We start from the raw sequence: 6,232 nt of genomic DNA on the forward strand, positions 1-6,232 counted from the left end.
CATAAGCGGTTGAGCATGACAGGAGAAGGGAGGCAATGACAACAGATGACAGGCACCTAGCATGAAGAAGGAAGGAATGCCAGATTTCTTGAAATGGTGTATTCTTGTTTTCCCTTTTAAAAAAGTCATCTCTTTAGAAAGGTGCTAAGCAGGGATCCCAGAGAAAAAGGTTCCACGATTCCTTTCAAATGCCCAGGGTGCAGGGCACTGCTGTAGGAGAACCCACTATTTCATAGTTTGGGCAGACCCAGGATGGCCAGCAAAATAAAGGGAGTGCTTATAGGAAACAATTTTGCTTGGAATGCTAGATGGCCAAGCCTCAGCCTTTGGTCCAGTGCAACCCTTACCTCATTTATTTATCAACAATGAAAAATTAGTTTGGTTAGAAGAACCAATTGGAATCATATCAGCTTCTGCTACTCTCATGTGCATTATTAGAAAATTATTAACTTGTTTGAACATTCTGATCTGTTAATTCCTAGGGACTGTTTTATTCTTCCCAAAGACTTGGTAGACAACTCTCAAAAGTTGAAAGTGATAACCAGTATACTAGTCTGCAGCTCCTTAAGAATGAACTGGTGAAGTAGTTGAACTGATATGGAAAAGCTGCACCTTCCCGCAGATGACCTGCTATCCCACCCCAATTCTTAGCCTGAGGTATATTTCAGTGAAGGCAGGTAGCTGTGCTTCTCAAAAGCAGAGAAGCAGTTTTAAAAGCACCATTTCGATACAGATTTATCCCAATGTGTGAAAGGAGAGGGCAAAGAACCCAGTGGCACTTTGCTTATCCGCCAATTTCTGTCACTGTGGTGACTAACTTCTGCCCATTCCATAGAGTCTTGAACTGCTCAGGGACTGGGAACTCATTGAAGTCACCGCCTTCTGTAGGAATAAGGACATTCATCTCAGAAGATTTGGCACTGACTATCTCACAGTCCAAGGAATTCTTGCTCAGATAAGCATGGCAGCCATCTGTTTTGTTGATGGAAATGGTTGGCACTTTACACATTACCTGAACTTTGACATCTCTACTATTGATGATTTCCACAATGCCCACCACGTCATCAAACACCAGACCGAGTTTCTTACAGTTATCTACTGTAATGGAATTAATTTTGCCTTTTATTTGCAACGTTGTGTTGATACATTTATAGATGTAAGCCACCTGTTTCAGCTCTGTGTCATCAATCACCAAGTTGGAAACATTCTCTTGATTTTCCACTCTCCACTTCTTGCCCTCCAATTCAAGTAAAGGTGGCTCCTTCTTTACAGCTGGTTTGGGAGAGGGGCTGATTCCTGGTTTAGGTGCAGAGAACGGTTTGGGACCACTTTGTACTGGACCACTCTGAGCTTCCAGGGCGGGGTTCTTGTGAGTCTTCATGTCATCAGATACGTGTTTCAGGGCATGTGTGATGCTTTCACCCTGATTAATCTGAGCAAACAGTGCTGAGCATGAAGCAGAGTCATCTGAGCCTGAACTTGTGGAGACTGGAGGGGGAGGTGGGCCTGGTTGGGGGAGAGGTGGACCTGATACAGCAGAGGGTCCAGGTGGCAATCCACTCAGTTCTTTTGCCACAGGCCCCGTTTCGCTCCAGGCCAGCCCAGTGGTATGGAACTCTTTAATGTAAGTCTGTACTTCTGTCCATATACTCAAAAAAGCTTTAACCCAGTCCATATGTTTCTTATCCGCATCTTTGTACTCCTTCAGGACTCTGTTTGTATATAGAACATGGAAGCATCATTCAATTATTTCACGTAGGGACCAGGCTTTGGAGCCATAGCTACCCAACCCAGTGCCTGGATGCTTTCACTGACAGCTGACGGGTGATTGAACAATTTGTTGCCTCGGTTCTTCTCTTGGAAAGTTATCACTTCTTGGATCTGCTCTGAGATAGGTGCCAACAATTCAGAAAGCTTATTACCTGCTGGTTGCTGGCACTGAGTAGTTGTACCCAGGAGAGCTTGCTCCAACTTCAGACCAGTATGGACCATATCTGCATGCTTCTGCACATCTCCTCCAATCTCTTTACTGATCTTCAGGTACTCTGTCACAGGACCAGCAAGCAGTGAGTCAAATGCTTGCACATATGGTGTGGCTCCTTTTGAAGGGCTATCTCAATATCCCCGATGCATGTCAGACGCCTGGGATACAGCCTCTAAGCGACCCACTGCCTTCTCTAATCTTTCCACCAGACTTTGCATGTCAGCCATAATGTACTACCTCGGTACTGCTATCAGCCGCTCTCCACTTCCGGCAAGAACCCAGCTTCAATCCATATTGAAAGCTGCAGTCCTTGACCTTCTGCAGCAAGCGCTTCAGGTCCCCTCAGTTTCAACAAGCAGGGTTGTCTGCATAATGCAATTTGTTGATGAGTGTACCTCAAATCCTTACGTCACATTTCTCCTCAAAATGTCCAGCCTCCCCGATAACCTGTTCCACATATAGACTTAAAAGTTATGGAGATAGTACACATTCCTAATATACACCTTTCCCAATTTGGAACCATGCAGTGTTTAGGTCCCTATCAATGTACTGCTCCAGGAGTTTTTTTAAATAATCTTCATCAGGATGTTGCTTGCATGTGATATTAGTGATGTTGTTCAATAATTTCCATACTCTGGTGTATCCCCTTTTTTGGGGGATAGGAATAAATATGGATCTCTTCCAGTCAGTTGGCCAGGTAGTTGGAGATGGAAAAGAACATCATACTTGGAAAGGTGAAAGATCATAGAAAGAAAAGAAAACTCCCAATGATACGATTGACAGTTCTGGAGTCTACACCAAAGTATTAGTAGAGTAATACTCCCTTTGAAAGGTTTGGTGGGGGGGAACTTCCTAGCCACTCTGCTAGCTCCTGGTGGCTGCTAGAAATCTTTTCCCCCTTGACTTGTAATTGTATCATTCCAGTTTATGCTTCTGTCTCAGTATGGCCATCTGCCTTCTGTGTGTGCCTATATCTCTCTGTGTTCTCCTTCTCTTCAAAAAATACAATTTGTATTAGATTTAGAATCCACTCTAATCTAGTATGACCTCATTCTATTGGAACTAATTACTAACGTTCAGAGAACCTGAATTTGGGAAGGACATCATTCAATTCCACATAAAAGGTTCACAGTCTTTTGCATTCATTGTCTTTCAAAAGTAGACTCAGAACATAAACATTTTCTATGCCTGATCTGACTAAATTTTATGAGATGTTTCAACTAACAGATGCCACCCTGGATGTGCTCACTAAGCTCTGCCAGGAAATTTGGAAGACAGCTACCTGGCTGACTGACTAGAAGAGATTCATATTTGTTCCCCTTTCCAAGTAAGGTGATTCAGCAGAATGTGGGAAATATAGAATGATTTCAATTATTTCACATGCAAGGAAACTCTTACTGAATACCATCCAAAAGTTGCTAGAACAGTACATTCACAAAGAACTGCCAGAAGTTCTGGCAGGGTTTAAAAGCCATGGGACCAGGGATATCAATGTTGATTTGAAAGGAGAGAATTACAGAGGAATGTCTATTTGTGTTTTATCAACTCTGCAAAGACATTTGATTGTGTAGATCATAACAAATTATGGTGAACATTGAGAAAAATAGGAATCCCAGGATACCTAATTATGTTTATACAAAACCTATACCTATACCAAGAAGCTGTTGTCCAAGCAATAAGGGAATGCTGCGTGGTTTAAAATAGTGAAAAATGTGCATCAGGGCTGTTTGCTTCCTCCACATTTATTCAGTCTGTATGTTGAGAAAATCAGCTGAGAATCTGGACATTATGAAAACGAATGTGGCATCAGGATCAGAGGAAGACTTATCAACAAACTACATTATGCAGATGACACAAGCTTGCTTGCTGAAAATGAGAACTTGAAAAGCTTGCTGCAGAGGATCAAGGCATCCAGCCTTCAATATAGATTACATCACATCAAGAAAACAAAAATCCTCACCAGTGGACCAATAGGCAACATTATGATAAATGGAGAAAAGACTGGAATTGTCAATAGTTGAACTTTCTTTAAATCCACAATCAATATGATTGATATCAGCAGTCCAGAGATCGGGAGACATATAGCATTAGGAAAGTTGGCTAACGGTTCTAGAATATCTCACGCAGACTCTGACCCTGGTGATAGACCTTAAAGAAGGCAAGTAGGCTTCTGCATAATCCCTAGTGGGAGCTGAAGTTACAGCTAGAGAAGAACAAGTTCTTCAATGTAGATTTTAGGCTTTTTTAGCTTTATCCAGTTAGCCGAGTTAAGATGTTAAAACACAATTTTCAAGGACAAATTAGCTGATAACTGCATACACATTTTTCTTCTGGAGCTATGCTGTGTTCTTGTTGTGTTTCTCTGCTTAAGCTATGCTTTGTTGTTAGACGCAATTGAATCACCTATGACTCAGTAACTTTATGAAAAGCAAATATGACACTTTCCCTGTCCTCCTGTACTATCTTCACCATCTCTGAAATATTTAAGCCCATTATTACAGTCACTCCGTCAATCCGTCTTGTTGAAGGTATTCCTCTTTCACTAATCCTCCATTTCTACCAGAATGACATCTTTTCGCAAAGACCGGCCCTTTTGACGTCATGCGCAATGAATGTGAGACAAGTTTCATCGTCATTACTTTCCTCCGCCCCCGATTCCCCCGGCCCCGGGATTTCATATTTGTTGATTTCTATTCATAATCTGTTTTTCAATACAATTTACATCCTCATCCCCATTCCCTTCCTGATTATACAGATGCTAGTGGCAGAAAGGCCTGGAATAAATACATCCAAGGGCGTAAGAGGCAAAGCTGTGAAGCTACGTGTGTGCACAGGTTCTAAGAGGGAGAGGGGAAGAGTGTCTTGGGAATAAACTCAAGGTAATTAGAGGGTCTCAGCTAAAGTTTGTTCAGTCATCCTTGTCTTTTGCTCAACGTTTCCGGATGCGTGTGAACTCAGTGTCATTGAAATTCCCCTTTCTGTCCATCAGAGCTTCTTTGTAGAGCTCGTCCACTTCCTCATCCATAAAGCGGTCCCCCATGGTGGTCAGCAGCTCTCTCAGATAGTCTTTCTGAATAGTGCCTGTTGCTTCTTCATCAAAGCAGGCAAAAACATTTCTGATGACACCCTCTGGATCTGTCCCATTGACCTTCTCCCCAAACATTGTGAGGAACATGGTGAAGTTGATGGGTCCTGGAGCCTCATTCATCATGGCTTCCATGCATGCATCCATTGGGTTCTTCCCTAGAGAGGCCAGCATATCATGCAAGTCTTCCTTGTCGATGAAGCCATCTCTGTTCTGGTCAATAATGTTGAAGGCCTCTTTGAACTCCTGAATCTGGGACTGATAAAACATGGCAAACACGTTAGACTTTGCGTCCTGAGGGCGCTTCTTTGTGGTCTTGGTCTTGGCCTTTTTGATTGACATGGTGGCTGTTTAATTCATCTCTTGATTTCATGACTACTGGAATCAAAGATGTTGACTGCTGGTTCAAGCAAGATTAAATTACTGATAACTTTAATCCTTTCTCTATCTATCATAATGTGGAGTTTTGGTCCTGTGGTGAGGACCTTTGTTTTCTTGAGGTTGAGATGTAATCCATACCAAAGTCTGTAGTCCTTGATCTTTTACATCAAACATTTCATATTCTCCTTGCTTTTGTCAAGTAAAGTTGTGACATCTGCAGAATGAGAGCTATTGTTGAGTCTTCCTCCAATCCTGATGCCACTTTCTTCTTCATAAAGTCCAAATTCAAGAATTATTTTCTCAGCATACTTATTGATTAGATGTGGAGAAAGGAAACAACATTGACACAACACTTCCTGATTTTAAACTATGTGATGCAGCCTTGGTTGGTTCAAGTGACAGCTTCTTGGTCTAGGTATAGATTTTGTATTAGAAAAATTAAGTGTTCTGCAATTCCTATTCTTCTCAATGTTAACAAAAATTTGTTATGATCCACACAGTCAAAGGCCTTTGCATAATTAATAAAACAGAGATAGACATTCTTTCCATATTCTTTGCTCTTATCCAGGATTCAACTGATATCAGCAGTGATATTCCTGGTCCACAGCGTCTTCTAAAGCCAACTTAAAATTCTGGTAGTTCTCTGTCAATATACTGTTCTAGCTCTTTTTGAATTATCTTTAAAACTATTTTGCTTGAATGAGATATTATTGATTTTGTTTGATAATTTCCACATTCTCTTGGATCACCTTTCTTGGGAATGAGGAATATTATCAATCTTT

The 6,232-nt window shown here is 41.5% G+C and overlaps 2 pseudogenes; both read right to left on the reverse strand.

Annotated features, from left to right (window-relative positions):
- Window positions 1-784: 784 nt before the first annotated feature.
- Window positions 785-2,211, reverse strand: LOC102854767 (annotated as a pseudogene).
- A 2,681-nt stretch (window positions 2,212-4,892) lies between these two features.
- LOC102843758 lies at window positions 4,893-5,411 on the reverse strand (annotated as a pseudogene).
- Window positions 5,412-6,232: the final 821 nt, after the last annotated feature.

The sequence above is a fragment of the Elephantulus edwardii genome, unplaced genomic scaffold (genome assembly GCF_000299155.1).
Source record: "Elephantulus edwardii isolate Elephantulus edwardi_28Jun2011 unplaced genomic scaffold, EleEdw1.0 scaffold00230, whole genome shotgun sequence".
In the NCBI taxonomy this organism is placed as follows: domain Eukaryota; kingdom Metazoa; phylum Chordata; class Mammalia; order Macroscelidea; family Macroscelididae; genus Elephantulus; species Elephantulus edwardii.